Source organism: Macaca thibetana, chromosome 19 (assembly GCF_024542745.1).
Source record: "Macaca thibetana thibetana isolate TM-01 chromosome 19, ASM2454274v1, whole genome shotgun sequence".
In the NCBI taxonomy this organism is placed as follows: Eukaryota; Metazoa; Chordata; class Mammalia; order Primates; family Cercopithecidae; genus Macaca; species Macaca thibetana.
In genome coordinates this window covers 1,156,647-1,173,590 of record NC_065596.1, presented here as the reverse complement: position 1 = coordinate 1,173,590, position 16,944 = coordinate 1,156,647, and the positions used below count along the sequence as shown (strand labels likewise).

The window sequence follows — 16,944 nt, the reverse complement described above, 5'->3', positions numbered from 1 at the left end:
TGTGGAAGATAGAGACAAGAGCCAAGACTAGCAATTTGGTTTGGAAGCAGATGAGGGTCTTTGTAAAACAAGTCAAGGAGTTTGGATTTTTCTTTTTGTAGACAACAAGGAGCCAAAAGATGTTATTAGGCAGGCAAACAATGAGAGCAGCTTTAGGTTTTGAGGATAATGCCTCTGGCAGCAGGGTAGAAAATTAACAGCAGTAGGGATAAACTGGTGGCAGAAAATTAAGAGGTGTTTATGACTCAATGAGGTCCTTAGGTCAGGAGTGATTAAACAGCCCATGTCAGTGACTGAAGCATGGTTTTGGGGAGAGCCTGGTGACTGATGGACATGGGAGTGAGAGAGACATGCATTAGGACAGCCAGTAGTAATGTTCCTGGCTTAGTAGGTTGTGTGCCTGGCAATCACCTTCCAGAGGAGATGGAGATTACTTTCATCTTTACAAGTACTTGCAGGATGAGGGAATCGTACAGTGATCAGGATGACAAAAGGTTACAACTTCAGATAAGTCATAAGTGAAAATATAGAGCTGGAGTTGCCAGTTTGTAGGTTAGAGGACAGGTCAGAAAATGCACAGGGCATTCTGCAGGAACAGAACTCACTCCCACGTATAAGATTGCAAAGGTTGCTGCAGAGAACAGGCGTTGGGTACCTGGCCACTGGCACCAATGGGATGCTTACAATCTGTCCACTGATTTAAGAATTTTAGGCAGGGTACGGCTCACACCTGTAATCCCAGCACTTTGGGAGGCCGAGATGGGCGGATCACGAGGTCAGATTGAGACCATCCTGGCTAACGTGGCGAAACCTTGTCTCTACTGAAAATACAAAAAATTAGCCGGGTGTAGTGGCGGGCGCCTGTAGTCCCAGCTACTAGGTAGGCTGAGGCAGGAGAATGGCGTGAACCCGGGAGGCGGAGCTTGCAGTGAGCTGAAGTCACGCCACACTCCAGCCTGGGCGACAGAGCGAGACTCCATCTCAAAAAAAAAAAAAAAAAAAGAATTATAAAACAACTATTCTCAAGTGTTGCACATGTCTCTAAGGTAAGAGGGAGCCCACAGCACTTTGGGGGCAACTGTCTGCTTACTGCAGGCAGCCCTTTCTTTTCTGGAATTCAGTCTCCTCATCTTCCTGCCTTCTCCCTTGCATACCTCCTGCTTGTGTAATAGGGTGGAACATGGGAGGGCAGGACAAAGTTCAGACCAGTGGCACTGGTTGGCTAAAAGAGCACTCCTTTCATTATACTAGACAGTTCTGGTCTGAGGCCTGGGATCCCAGAACATAAAAATTATCACCCTCTCTTTTATTGCATCCCTGTATTATCCCCATCCCTCTCAGCCATAGCAGCTGGCTGACATCCACCCTCTCAAGAGGACATGTATGGATAGAAGACCTGGCTCACAAACACTGCTCTATGAAAAGGGCAGATAGTTATGTAAGAATTTTGCAAAAACTTGAGAAATTAAAATAAGAGAGACTATGAATGCAAAAACATTAACTGTCAAGCAAATAAGAGCTGATTCAAAGAATTTTTTTAAAAGATACGCTCCACATAACTGAAAGCATGAGGAAGACTGGCAGATGACAGCATCACAGCGAATTTCCTCAATAACTGAGGCGGTGACTGGGAAAACTGAGCCACCTACCAAAACAGCTTTACAGAGCCAATGCATCTCATTTGTTGTAGAAGCTGATGAGTTCTAGAACTCTTATTTACTATGGAGTTTTCAAATACATTCAACAGCACTTCATGTTTTCCTCAATCCCAAGCTTCTTGTAAAACTTTGACCCTGCCAACCATGGCACCTTAGAGGCAGATAAAAGCTTACCTACTTTATGGAATTTCAGATTTCTAAATATAGCACATGCAGTACAGGGAATGCACCCAGTGTGCTTGTGGATGCAATAAAGGCCACTACTATACCTTCAAGCAGGCTTCGTTGTCTTCAGCTCTCCTGACATTTGGGGCTGTCCTATGCATTGTAATATGTGGAGCAGCATTTCTAGTGTCTGTACGCTAAATGCCAGTAGCACCCTTTCCCAAAGCAAGACAGTAAAAAATTTATCATTCTGGAAAGGAAATCCACAGTGGACACCCACAAAGCTTCCTGATCTCAAAATATGCCACTTTATTCCATATGTAGGTTTTGAGTTTCTGGAACAGTTATATTATCCTTACAACAAACCCATGAGGTAGAAAAGCTACTGACAAGATGCCTGTCATCATATTTATCAATGGTAATGCCACCAAAGGCTAAAGTTTCATTTTAAATTCCCTTATACCTTCAAAATCAACCGAATTTATTTTGAAAAAAAATATATGGTCTTCTTTATTAAAAATAACAACACACATACACAGAGGTAAATAAGCAGTATACATTTAAAGCTACATAGTTTTGAGATCAAGCTGACTCTATAAAGCAGCTGTTCCATGGGGCTAAGCGGTAGTTAGGAACTGTGGATTCTGAGCTTCATTTATTGCCAGCCCTTGGGTCGATCATAAAGCAGCTATAACAGGTGTCAATATATCCACCCGACCCTAATAGTTTTGCTCTGAGTAGAAATGTGAAATCTTTGCTGAATGCTTTCAAAAAACCAGGGTGAAAATAACTTAGTCCAAGAAGGTACACCAAAATGAATACGGAATATCTTAAAGTAATTAAACCACCAGAAATATCCAATATATAATCCTACCCCATTGTCTCTGAGAAAAGGGAAAAAAGAGAAGAATACAAAGCAAGCTATCGAAAGACAAATACAGCTTTTAAAAGTTCTATCTAATTAACCCCACTGAGAAATGTTTGGCTACCCGCAGGCACTATACAGTGTAGGACAGTGGCTTCCAATCTTTTTGACACCAGGGTCTGGTTTTGCGGAAGACAATTTTTCCGCACGTGTGGCGGGATGGTTTTCATTTGGGATGAGTCAAGCGCATTACACTTACTGTCCACTTTGTTGCTAATATGATTACATTGTAATACATAATGAAATAATTCAACAACTCACCATAATGTAGAATCAGTGAGAGCCCTGGGATTATTTTCCCGCAACTAAAATGTTCCCAACTGGGGTGATGAGGGGCAGTGACAGACCTTAAGGCATTAGATTCTCAGAAATAGTGTGCGACCTACATCTCTCACATGCGCAGGTCACAATAGTGTTTGCCCTCCTATGATAATCTAATGCTGCCGCTGATCTGTAATGCAAGTGATGGGGAGTGGCTGTGAATAACGTCGAAGCCTCACTCACCCACCATTCACCTCCTGCTGTGCAGCCTGGTTTGTAACAGGCCACAGACTAGTATCAGTCTGTGCCCCGGTGTTGAGGATCCCTGATGAAGGGCAACTACATTGACTGATTGATTGAGTGAGTGAGTGGGTGAGTGCAATGGCGCAATCTCAGCTCACTGCAAGCTCCACCTCCTGGGTTCTAGGAATTCTCCTGCCTCAGTCTCCCAAAATAGGTGTGATTATAGGCATGTGACACCACGCCCGGTTAATTTGTACTTTTAGTAGAGATGAGGTTTCACCATGTTGGTAAGGCTGGCCTCAAACTCGTGATCTCAGTTTATTCACCCGCCTCAGCCTCCCAAAGTGCTGGGATTACGGGCCTGAGCCACAGTGTTCTTCTGACTACATTTATTACCAGTCATTTATTACCAGGGCACCTATGTTGTACAGTGCCTGGCATACACCAGGTTGTTAATTAACAGCTATTGATCTAATGCAGGACTAATAAGATAAGGTTTATTTTTTTCCCTTCAACATGCTGTGCCTGTTTCAGATGCAAATAAGACCTCAGGGGTCTGCCTGAAGTGACTTAAAATAAAAAATGTTCCCCTAGATGGGAACGTTTAGTTGCAGGAACATCAAATAGTCACTTGGATAGTGTAATAAGTTAGGTATGAATGTATCACCTGTACTAGCTTAGTGAGATGCATGTTTACATCACATAACAAACACCTGTCTGCCACGCTCAGGGCTTACAGTCTGAATTGCTGATGAGAAATAAAGTGGTATCTAGACAACCCCAGAGAATGCTTATATCCATAAGCATTAGTAGCATTTCTAAAAATTATCAAACATCCAACAAGTCCTTTAAAAACAAGATATTCTAACATGCAAGCAGTTTAGCAGTATTTTAAGAAATGATAAACAGTGCAACTTCATTCACTTGAAATGGAGCACAAGACCCTTTGAAAGGAATTCATACCCATTCCTGCAAAAATTGTCGACTCTTGAAGGTACCACAGAACTAAGCGTTTCTTTTGTGTGTGTTTCCAAAGAGGTTTTAGCCAAGACTTTGGCCTCTAACAGACTCCCTGATTAAAATATGGCTTAGAAATTCTACCTGCCTACTTGAAAAAGCATCAAAACTAAAGAATGCTTTTCATGGGCGTGAAAAATGAAAACAAAATCACATTGTTCTCTTTGCAATTCCCTTTCCCTCACTTTCCCCTTCTATTAAATATACTTCAGCATCATTGTGCACAGGTGCAGGGACCACTACATATCTAAAAAAGGAACAAAACCTTCAGATATATGGGGATGGTCTGGTAACTGCCTTTGCAGAAATCATTTTTTTTCCTCCAGATGGAAGTGTCTCACTGTTTTCAGCCTTCTCATCTAACAGACAAACTTAGTTTCCACTGACTTTGAAAGGGATAAGCTTGAGTCTAAACTCTTAAGCAAGAACGAGGGTTCCATTTTCTAATAATGAAAATCCCAGACAGGTTTTTCAACCTACCAAATCGTTACAATTTTATTCACCCTTCTCTCTCTCTCCACAACCACTAACATCACCACCCACAAAAGAAGAAGAAAATCCCTCCCATGTTCCCCGAATGTGTACTGCTGCTAGCTCCGAAGCTCTATAGAGTTTTGTAATGGAGTGTGAACTGCTGGCCCGGATCTGGGCTCGTGTTCTATCTCCTAACCACTAAGGAGAGAAGGAGGACAAATCCGCTGAGCAGAAAAAACAAACAAACAAACAAAACAAAACAAACAAACAAAACTTTACTCCTCATTTATAACCTCTCATTGATGCAGAGCCGAAGAGGATCGCCAGGTGCCCAGGGCGCCTGACAAGCGGCCCACTGGCCAGCGCGTTCTGCCCTGGGCCGGATCCCAGCGCCCTGCAGGTGTCCGCCCTGCCAGGAAAGGAAGCGGCCCCGCCAGGCAGTGGGATCGGGCACAGCGTCCCGTCCTCACCCTTGGCCACGGAGTGAGTGACATCCTCGATGTGCCTTCGGTTGAGAAAACGCGCCGCTTCCCAGGGAGGGCGTCGGTGACGGGAAGGACCTCCCCTGCTCCTTAGTGGGATGAGGGGAGGGGGGACCAGGCAGAGGCTGGTGCTGGGGACAGAGGAAGCGACACTAGGTTGCAGGCTGGTGTGGGAGGAAAAAAGGAAGCCCCGGAAACAGCCACAGATTTTTCCAGCTGGAGAAGCCCCCCCACCCCGCCCCTGCCTTTTTCCTGGACTCACGATGGAACCCGGCACGGAGTCCCATACTCGCACAAGGAAGGTGCACTCCACACTGACGGATCCCTGTAAAACACACACCCCGCCAACGGAAGCGAGAGGAACGATAAGCGCACCCATGGCAGGGCCCTGACCCTGTTCTTTCCTGGGCCTTAGGTGGTAGTCGGCCACACCAAAACTCCCAGCCAGGAAAGGGCCAGGGCGCAGGGCTGCCTGCTGCCCCCTCGACGCCAGTGTCCTCTGCCCAGAAATTTCAAATCCGCAAAGCAGGGCTCGGCAGGCGCTTCCACCAAACACCCTGGCGAGAGCGCCCCGGGAGGCCACCTCCTGGCCAGCACCCCTGATGCTTTGCGGCTGCGGGGGAAAGCAGGAGCCCTAGTTTCCAGGCTTCCCTGCCAGAGAGGGACTGGAAAGGCCATAGAAGGAAAGTTCCTCATTCCACAGGGGAAGGATGCCAGGAAAGAGAGGGCAGAAGGTGGGGAGCAGCGTCCGGAAGATGTTTCTGGCCTACAAGGCTTGCACCATCCGAGTCCCGGCGGCTCTATGACAAATAAATTCACCCCAGTGTTCCGGGAGGCCAAGGCAGGAGAAGCACTTTTGTCCAGAAGTTTCAGAGCAGCCTGGGCAACGTGGTGAGACCCCGTCACTACGGAAGACATTTAGTCAGGGGTGATGGGCCACGCCTGCAATCCCAGCTACTCGGGAGGCTGAGGTGAGAGGCTCTCTTGACATTACAGTGAGTCATAAGCTTGTCCCACTGCACTCCAGCCTGGGTGACAGAGCAAGACCCTTTCTCATAGAATAAATAAATATATAAATAAACTCTGTGCCTGGGTTGGGCCGGATTCCTACCCTCCAAAAGCTAATATGGATGCACATCAGGCCTTTCTTGGGCAGCACTGCAGAGACCGTCACTACACGTGCTGGGTGCTGCTTGACATGGCCAGTAGCTCAGAAAGAGGAGGAGTAGGAGTGAAGGAGTGGAGAAAGAGGAGGAGGAAAAGAGGAAAATGTAGAGAGAAAAATGGAGGAGGAAACAAGAAGAAGAGGAGAGGAGGAGAAAATGAGAAGATAGTAAGAATAGAGGAAGAGGAGAAAATAAACAGGAGAGGAAGACAAGGGAACCAGGATAGATGAAGAGAAAAACAAAGCTGGGAGGAGGACAGAAGGAGGAGGAGAAGAAGAGGAGGAGGAAAAGAAAAGAAGGATGAGGAGAGGAGAAGGAGAGGAGGAGGAAAAAAAAGGAAGAGAAGAGGAGAAAAAAGGGAGGAGAAAGAGAGAAGGAAGAGAAGCATGAGAGACAAAGGATGACAGGAGGAGGAGGAGAAGAGGATAAGGAGAAAGAGGATCAAAGGAAAATGAGAAGGAGGAGAGGAGACAGAGGAGAAGGAGGAGGAGAAGATGAGGAGGGGGGAAAAGAAGGAGGAGGAGACAAAGAGGAAGAGAGGAGAATGAGGAAGAGGAGAGAAGGAGGAGGAGAGAAGGAGGCGGAGAGGAGAAAGAAGAGGAGGAGGAAAAGGGGAGAAGGAGCAGAGGAGGAGGAGGAGGAGAAAAAGAAAAGGAAAAGGAGGAAGAAAGAAGGAGGAAGAGAAGAAAAAGGAGGAGAGGAGGAGAAGGAGGAGGAGATGAAAAGAAGGATGAAGAGAGAAAAAGAAAAAGGAGGAGGAGAGGAGGACAAGGAGAAGAGGAAAAGAATAAGGAGGAACTGAGAAGGAGGAGGAGGAGCAGGAAGAGATGATGAGGAGGAGGAGCAGGGAAAGGTGAGGAGAAGAGAAGGAAGACAAGAGGAGGAGAAAGAGGAGCAGGGAAAGAAGGAGAGGAGGAGAAAAAGCATAAGAAGAAGAGAAGGAGAGGAGGGGAGGAGGAGAGGAGAAGGAGGAGTAGAAAGAGTAGGAGAGGAAGAGGAGGAGGAGAGGAGAAGGAGGAAGAGAAAAATAGGAGGAGAAGAGGAAGAGGAAAGGAGGAGGAGAAGGAGAGGAGGAGGAGAGAAGGAAGTGAAGGGGAAAAACAGGAGATAATGAGGAGGATGAGGAGGAGGAGAGGAGGGGGAGGAGGAAGAGGAAAGGAGCTGATGGAAAAGGGAAAGAGAAAAGGAGGAGGAAGAGAAGAAAGTTATCACTTTGTGACATTCAGTAATTATGACTATTGTCATGGCTTTTGGATTAAAGTTTAAACTCAATAGAGATGAGAACAAAGATCAAAGATCCAGATTATTTCAAAGCTCAATTTCAGAGCTAAAAAAAAGATACGTGGTAATACACCTGTGGACACTGCCAACATTGCCAATGCAAAAGAGTTGCATTACTTTGGTTTTGGATCCAGCCGTATGTCACTATATGCAATGTATGCAGTGCCTAGGAGAGGGCAGAGAGCCATAACACTTAGGTGCTGGTCCTAGTGATATGTCACAATCTCTTTTTATTCAGAGCCCAAACAGTAGAGGAGAGCCACATCACCTAGGTTCTAGGTTCAGCAATACATCACAATACTTTCTGAGAGGAAGACCAAAGAAGGAGAGCCACATCACCTAGGCGAGAGCCCCAGAGATACGGCACAATGCCTTCTGTGGGTAGGGATCAGGAAGAAGAGGAAAGTGACATAACCTAGGGACTACAGCCAGCTATATGTTACAATCATCCCAAGGGGCAAGGACGATGCATGAGAGGAGAGTCACATCAAATAGGTGGTGAGCAAAGCAATATGTAACAATCAGAGAAGAGTGTCATCTCCTACATGCTGGCCCATGAGATATGTTACAACCTCCCTATGGGCAAAGCCCAGGTAAGAGAAGAGATTAACATCAAATAGTTGATAGGCTAAGGGATATTTTGCAATGCCCCCTGTAGAAAGAGACTAGGAGAAATAAATCAGATTGCCTGTGTGCTTGGCCCAGGGATGATAAGTCACTTTTTCATCTGTGGAAATGGCCCAGGTGGGTGAGGAGAGTTACATCACTTAGATGCTGGGAACAGAGATATGTAACAATCTCTTCTATAAGCAAGACCCTGGTAAGAAAAGAAAGACACATCAAATATTTATGGACCCACAGATGCCCCCTTTTTGACAGAGTCAAGGCAAGAAAGTCACATCACCTTGGTCCCGGGCCCAGCAATAGGTCACATTACCTTCTGAAGACAGGGCCAAGGCAAATGAGTAACATCTTGGAGCTGGGCCCAGGATATATGTAACAATCTCCCCTGTGGGCAGAACCTAGGAAGAAGAGAAGTGTCACATTAGCTAGGTGCTGAGCCCAGAGATATGTCACCATCCCTCCAGGCAAGAGATGAGAGTACATTACCTGGGTGAGGAGTGCAGGGAGATGTCACAATCCCCTTTTTAGGCTGTGCCCAGGCAGAAGAGTCACATCGCCTAAGTGTTAGAATGAGCAACGTGTCACAGTGCCCCTTGTGTGCAGCACCTCAAGGGAGGAAGGTAGTTGGATCGTGGGACAGTTTCCCCCATACTGTTTTTGTGAAAGTGAGTGAGTTCTCGGAGATCTGATGGTTTTAAGTGTTGGAAGTTCCTCCTTCATTCACTTTCTCCCTCCTGCCACCTTGTGAAGAAGGTCCCTGCTTCCCCTTCTACCATGATTATAAATTTCCTGAGGCCTTCTCAGCCATGTGGAACTGTAAGCCAATTAAACCTCTTTTCTATCTAAATTTCCTGGTCTTGGGCAGTTCTTTATAGCAGTGTGAAAATGAACTAATATCATATGATATGCATGAGAGTTGCAATCTGCATTAAGACCTTCATGCTGATATGGACCCATGATTGTACGTGTCACTCTAAGCTCAGGTATGAGAGTCAACACCTCCCCAATTGGCTGGGTCTAAATAGAAGAGTACTCATCTGCTTATGAGCCGGGTTTAGAAATGGGTCACTATCCCATCTGGGGCCAGATGTTCACATATGACTAACACAATTCCATCTGTAGACTGTGTCTACGTGTGAGATTCAGCATCTCACCAGTGGGTTGTGTGCATGTGTGAGGATGACTATTTTAAGGATTAGCAGGGTGTGCATACCAGAAACACAGCATCTCTTGTGTCCTTGGACTTGTGATGACACTCTCTGTACCACATGAGGGCTTTACACAATATGCAAGAGAGTGGTAAACCTCTGTGATCTTTATACAAAGCGGACACCCAGGATCTTACCTTTTCCCTAAGCCTAGCTATAGGAGACAGTATCACTTTCATCGGCTAGTTCAAGGTATGAGAGTCATCATCACACCTGTGAGATGGGCCAGGCTATATGTCACAGTCACTCCTCTGGATTAGGAGTAAGCAGGAGAGTAACATTACCTGGGTTTGAGGTCAGAGGTATGTCACAATCTTCTCTGAGGGCTCAGCAATATGTCACAGTGATCTGTGTATTCAAGACCCAGTCAAAAGGGCCTCATCACCTTGTTGCGGGGTCCAGTGATATGTCATAATCTTTGCTGTTAGGAGGGTGCAGGCAGAAAAGAAAAGTCACATTTCCTAGGTAGTGTATGCAGATATATGTCACAAGGCCCCCTGAGGGCAGGGCCCAGGCAGGAGCCTCTTATTTTCTAGGTGTTGGACCGAGTGTTATTTCATAATACACCAAGTATTTGGAGCCTAGGAAAAAGGAGAGTCACATCACGTAGGTGCTGGGCCAAGTGATATGTTATAATAACCCTCTTTAGCAGGGCCCAGGCAGAAAAATAAATGTGTCATATCACCCAGGTGATAAACAAAAAGATATGGCATAACACTCCTGTGGGCAGGGCTCATGCAGAAGAGGTGTATCTCACGGTTGTTAAGATAGGCCATATGTCAAAATACACAATTTATACTGAGCTCAGTCAAGCAGGAGAAAAGAGTAACATTACCTAGGTTCTGGGCTCAGCGATACATCACAATACCTCCTTGGTCAGAGCCCAAGAAGTAGAAGAGAGTTACCTCACCTAGGTGCTGTGTCCATCAATATGTCACAATACTCACTGAGGGAAGGGCCCAAGAATGAGGAGTACATCATTTTGGTGAGGGGTCCAGAGCTATGTACCAATGCTCCCTGTGGGTAGGGCTTAGGAAAAAAGAAGAGAGTCACATAACCTAGACAGCTGAGCCCAGGCCTATGTCAAAATTACAACAGTGGTCAGAGTCCAGATATGAGAGGAGAATCATATCACATAAATGTTGTGTGAAGGAATATGTCACAATCCCCACTGGGGACAGAAGCAGAAAAATAAGGAGAATTACATCATCTAGGTAATGGGCCCAGAGATACATTGCAGTGACCCCTGTGGGCAATGGCCAGGCAGTAGAAGGACATCGCCTGTGTGTAGGGTCTAGGGATAATTCACTCTACCTTCTGTGGGCATAGCACAGGCAAACGAGGAGAGTCACAACACCTAGGTGCTGGAATCAGAGACATGTCACAATCTTTTCTAATGGCAAAGCCCAAGTAAGTGAGAAGAGTCACAGCAAATAGTTCATGAATTTAGAGATATGTCACAATGCCACTCCCCCACCCCCCGCCCTGGGTAGGGTCCAGGCAAGAGACTCACATCGTCTTGGTGCTGAGCCCAGCAATATGTCACAAAGCTTTCTGAGGTCAGAACCAAGGCAAAAGTGTAACATCACCTTACTCTTGGGTCCAGAGACATGTCACCACCTCTTCTACAAGAAGAACCTAAAAAGAATAGAAGAGTCACATCAACTCAATGCTGGGCCCAGTGATAGGTCACAATGTTCCCTGTGAGCAGAGATCAGGCAGAAGTGAGTCATATCACCTGGCTAATGGGTGCAGAGATGTCACAATGCCTCCTGTAGGCAGGGCCCAGGCAGGAGAGTTACATTACCTGGGTTCTGGACCCAGCGATATATCACAATGGGCCATGTGGGCAGGGTACAGGTGGGAGAACCATATAACCTGGGTGTTGGGCCCAGTGATATGTCATAATGCCTTATGTGCACAGTGACAAAAGAGAAGGGTAGACTCACATTAACTGGATGTAAGGCCTAGTAACAGTGATATGTCACAATGCTGTCTGTGGGCAGTGCCAAGGCAGTGGACTAGCGTCCCATCATGGAGGTGCTGGGTTTAGCAAGATGTCAAAATTCCATCTGTGGGTTGGGCCCAGGCAAAAGGGTCAAGTCACTTAGTTGCTGGACAGAGGCATATGTCACACAATCTCACATGCAGAATAATACAGGGATAAAGTTAAAATTCTTGCACGCGAACCAATTCTAAGTATGGGAGTCAACACCTCCTCTATGTTGGATCTAAATACATGAGTCACAATCTCAATGCTGTACTGGGTCTGTGCGTGAGAAGCTCGCTTTCTTCTGTGCACTACGCCTCCTTAGTAGAGTCGCAGCCTCACAGGTGGGCTGAATCTTGGTCTGAGAGTCACCAGCCCACCTGTGGACTGGATCCACATATAACAGTCACTCTTTCAAGTTTCCACTGCCTCCAAATGTGACATTCAGAACCTCAAAAGTTGACCATGTTCATGTGGCAGTATGACAATATTTCTTGTTAACTGGATGTGCATACAGGTGTCAAAATCTCACCTGTGCTGTGCCTTGTTAGGAAACTCTTTGTAGCACCTGAGGGCTTTCTGCATGAGAGTCTCAATATGCTCTGAGACCTCCCTGCTGGTGGGACACATAGTTATAATTTTTACCCTAAGCTCTTGTCTCAGAGTCAACTTCTCTTCAATTGGCTTGGTCCAAATAGAAGTGTCCTCACCTACCTATGAGCTAAGTTTAGAAATAAGTCACCATCCCAACTGTAGCATGTGACAGAAACAATTCCTGCTGTGGATGGTGTCAAACTGTGTGATTCAGGACCTCACCTGTGGGGTCTGTCCACGTGTAATGGTGAAAATCCTAATGGATGGTAGGGTGGGAATATGAGAAACATAATCTCATTTGGATGCTGGGCTCTGTGATGACTTGGGATCTTACCCATTTTTCTAATCCCAGCTAAAATGGACAGTATCTTTCCTATTGGCTAGTGTGTGGTATTAGAGTCTTCATTGTGACTGTTAGCTGGACCAAGACATAGGTCACAGTCTTACCTGTGGATAGGGAGCAAAGAGATGAGTCACATCACCTGTGTTCTGGGTGAGGAATATTTCACAATCTTCCCTAACAGAAGGGACCAGGCAGAAGAGTCACATCACCTGGGTACTCAGCGAGGAATATGTTACAATTCCCTCCTGAAAGCAGGGTGCAGGCTGCAGAGTCACATGACCTCGGTAATGGGCCCAGCGATATGTCAAAATGCTTGCTGTGGGCAAGGCCAGGCAAAACAAAACAAAACAAAACAAAACAAAAACAAAAAACAAAACAAAAAAAAAACTCACCTCACCTCAATGCTGGGTCAAGTGATACATCACAATCTTCTTATTGGACAGGTCTCAGGCAATAAAAATGTGTCACATCTCCTAGGTGATGAGTAAATTGTATCATCTAATACCCCTGTCTTCAGGGCTCATGGAGAAGAGTCGCATCACCTACTTGTTGAGTCCAGCCATATATTACAACACACAATGTATGCTGGACCCAGGCAGGAGAGGAGAGTAACATCCCCTAGGCGCTGTGTCCAGGGATACATCACAGTGCCTCCTTGAGCAGAGCCCAAAAAGGAAAGAAGAGTCACATTACTTAGGTGCCAGGTGAAACAATTTGCCACAATGTCAATACTTCCTGAAAGACCGAGGCAGAAGCGTCACATCACCTCGGTGAGGGGACAAGAAATATGTAGCAATGTCCCCGGTAGGCAGGGCTAGAAAAAAAGAAATGCATCATATAACATAGAGTCAGTGCTCACTTATCTGTCACAATCACACCCATGGGCAGGGCTTGGGCAAGAGTAGAGAGTAGTATTATGTAGGTGCTGCAGCAAGCAGTATGTCACAATTACCACTGTGGGCAGGTCTCATAAAGAAGAGGAGAAACACATCACCTAGGTCAGGTCATGGGCCCAGAGATGTGTCACCGTGGCCACTGTCGACAATATCCAGGCAGAAGAATGACATTGCTTGTGTGCTGGGTCTAGTGATAATTCATTATCCCTTCTGTGGGCCTGGCACAGGCAAAAGAGAAGAGTCACAACACCTAGCTGCTTGACCCAGAGGTATGTCACTATCTCTTCTATGGGCAAAGTCCAGGTAAAACAGCAGAGTCACATCAAATAATTGGTGTGCCCAGAGATATGTCATAATGCCTTCTGTTGGCAGGGCCCATGCAAGAGTGTCACATTACTTAGGTGTTGGACCCAGCCATATGTCACAATACACAATGTATTCAGGGTTCAGGCAAGGGATGATAGTCACATCATTTAGGTCTTGGATCCATTGAAACATTACAAATTTTTCCTTGAGCAAAGGCTAGGCAGCAGAGGAGAGTCACACCATCTGCTTTAGTTCTAGCAATACCTGACCCCTGAGAGGAGGGCCCAGGTAAAAAGGTAACATCATCTAGGTGAGAGGCTTAGAAATATGTCACAATTATCTGTGTGGGTAAAGATCAGAATGAAGAGGGAAGTTACATAACGTAATAGGTGGGCTGATCTATATGTCACAATCACTCTAGTGGGAAGAGCTCAAACACGAGAGGAGAGTCACACCACATAGGTGCTGTTTGGAATACGGAATATATGCAGAGCCCGGAAAGGAGAGGACAGTCACATCCCCTAGGTGCTGTGCCCAGCAATACATTACAATCTCTTCTTGGGCACAGCCCAAGCAGTAGAGGAGAGTTATATTACCTTGCTGTTGTACCCCAAAATATGGCACAATACACCCTGAAGAAAGAGCCCAGGCAGCAGTGTCACCTCACCTGGGGAGGGTTCCACAAATATGTCAAAATGCCTTCTTTGGTTAAGGCTCAGGAATAAGAGAAGAGAAAAATAACGTAGGGGCTGCGGCCAGCCATATGTTACAACAACCTTAGTGAGCAGGGTCCAGGTATGAGGGGAGGGTCACATAACATAGATGCTGCGCCAAGTGATACGTCACAACTCACACTATGGACAGTTCTCTGGAAATAAAGGAGAGTCACATAATTTAGTTCATGATCGCAGAGATACATCACAATTATGTATCTCTTGTCCTTATGGACAGGACCCAGGAAGAATCATCACATCTCCTGTTGGCTGTGTCCAGGGATAAGTTACTCTCCCTTCTGTGATCAGAGCCCAGGAAGAAAAGGAGAGGCTCATTACTTAGGTGTTTGGCCCAGAGGTATGTCACAAGGTTGCCCGTTGGCAAATACCAAGTAAGAGAGTAGAGTAACATCAAATAGATGATGGGTCCAGAAACATGTCACAAGTCCCCCTGTAGGCAGAATGTAGGCAGGGTACTCACATCCTGGGTTTTAGACATAGCAGTATGTCACAAGATGCAATGTGGGCAATGTTAAGGCAGAAGAATATAAAACATATGCCCTAGGTGTTAGGTCCAGGAATGTCACATGGAATTGTGACATATCCCTGCCCCTAGCACCTAGGATATATGCCTTCATTGTGACATCCTCACTCAGGTGCTTATGTCACAATCAGAGCTGCAGGTGCGTTCAAGGATAAGATTAAAAATCCCATACATGTTCCTACTCTGGGTACGAGAGTAAACATGTCCTGTATGTTGGGTCTAAGTACAAAATTAACAATAGGAACAGTGGACTGAATCTGCGCATGAGAACTTCAATTCCTTCTGTGGATTGTGTCGTATTTGTGGAGTAATAGCCTCACAGTTGAGTTGAATCTTAGTCTGAGATTCACCAAGACACATGTAAATTACATACAAGTATGAGAGTCAATTATCCAATTTTTAACTTCCTCCTAATGTGAGCAGTGCACTGACTTTATGTGCAAGACTGAAAATCTTTACTATGAGCTTTGTGTGCATGAGTGTCACAATCTCACCCGGACTAGAGATAGGTTACAATCCCCTCCTGAAAGCAGGGCACGGGCATCAAAGTCACCTCACCTGGATGCTGAGTCCAGCAGTAAATCACAATGTTCTCTGTTAGCAAGGAACATGAAGGAGAGACACATCACCTGGACTTCTGGGCCCAGTGATACATCACAATCTCCCCTGAGGCAAGAACAGAAAAAGAAGAACAAGAGTCACATCAGCTCGGTGCTGGGTCAGTCATAGGTCACAATCCCCTCTGTGAGCAGGAACCACGCAGGAGAAGTGAGTCCCAACAGTGTCCCCTGTGGGCAGCGCCAAGGCAGGATAATAGGGTCACATCACCTAGGTGCTGGGTCCAGCGATATGTCACAATCCTGTATGTGGACTGGGGCCAGGCTAGAGAGTCAAAGCACTCAGGTGCTGGCCAGAGGCATATATCACATTTACACCTGCAGGAAGGTCAGAGAATGATATTTATGATTCAGCACGTGTCCTGTTTCTGAGTATGTGAGTTAATGCCTTATGTATGCTGGGTCTAATTACATGAGTTCATCTCAACAATAAACTGGAACAGTGCATGAGAGGCGCAAACTTCCCTGTGTGCTATTCACCTGAGTGAGTTACAGCCTCACGGGTGTGCTGAATATTGGTCTTATAATCACCAACCTACCTGTGGACCAGATTCACAGATGAGAGTCAACTTTCCAACATCTGACTGCTTTTGGTTGTGAAATCCAGAGCTTTAACAATGGGCTGTGTTCATGTGGGAAGATGACAATCTTTGCTGTCAACTTGGTGAGCGTCACAATCTCACCTGTGTATCACCCTAGGGCTTTATACCTTATGCATGAAATTCTCAATCTGCTCTCAGGCATTTGTGCTGTATGGATTATGATTATACCTGTGCCCTTAAGCCCAAGTATGAGAGTCAACATCTCTCCAATTAGCTGAGTCCAGAATGAAGAATCTTCACCTTCCTATGAGCTGAGCTTAAAATGAGTCACCATCCCAACTGTGCTCACATGTTTACATATGATAGCCACAACCTCAACTGTAGACTGTGTCCGCATGTAAGATTCAGGACCTCAATAATGGGCTTTGTTTGTGTGAGAAAATGATGAGAAACAACCTCACCTGTGTCTTGGGCTCTGTGTTGACAGTCTCTGTACCACCCAAGGGCTTTCTATGAAATGTGACAACAGGGGTAGTTCTCTATGACCTTCATACAAAAATGAGACCTAGGATTTGACCCATTTTCCTAAACCCAACTAAGAGACACAGTATCTTTCATATTGGCTGGCTCAAGTTATGAGAGTCATTGTGACACCTGTAAACTGAATTAAGATATATGTGACAATCCCACAATCGGGTAAGGAGGGAGTGAGCAGGAGAATCACATCACCTGGGTGCTGTGCCAGAGATATTTACAACCTTCTCTGAGGGCAGTGACCAGGCAGGAGAGTCACATCACATTGTTGCTGGGCTGGAAGTATGTCATAATTTGTTCTGAGAGTAAGAACCAGGCAAGAGAGTCACAGTACCCGTGTTTTCAACCAGCGGTATGTTAT

At 45.9% G+C, this 16,944-nt stretch overlaps 3 protein-coding genes and 1 long non-coding RNA gene across 4 annotated transcripts in view; 2 read left to right on the top strand and 2 right to left on the bottom strand.

The window, feature by feature from the left end:
* LOC126942223 (zinc finger protein 724) overlaps positions 1-16,944 on the top strand; it is a 715,842-nt gene that overhangs the window by 49,444 nt on the left and 649,454 nt on the right. The window lies entirely within an intron of this gene.
* ZNF91 (zinc finger protein 91) overlaps positions 1-16,944 on the top strand; it is a 227,612-nt gene that overhangs the window by 49,446 nt on the left and 161,222 nt on the right. The gene's annotated exons all lie outside the window — the stretch shown is intronic.
* The window catches only part of LOC126942233 (zinc finger protein 675), a 328,161-nt gene that overhangs the window by 249,668 nt on the left and 61,549 nt on the right, over positions 1-16,944 (bottom strand). The gene's annotated exons all lie outside the window — the stretch shown is intronic.
* Positions 8,287-12,977, bottom strand: LOC126942408 (uncharacterized). The gene is made up of 6 exons (XR_007721553.1): positions 12,824-12,977; positions 11,018-11,142; positions 9,789-9,925; positions 8,783-8,853; positions 8,610-8,694; positions 8,287-8,489 (listed from the first exon to the last, which is right to left on the bottom strand). It is a non-coding gene; the product is annotated as an uncharacterized LOC126942408 (long non-coding RNA).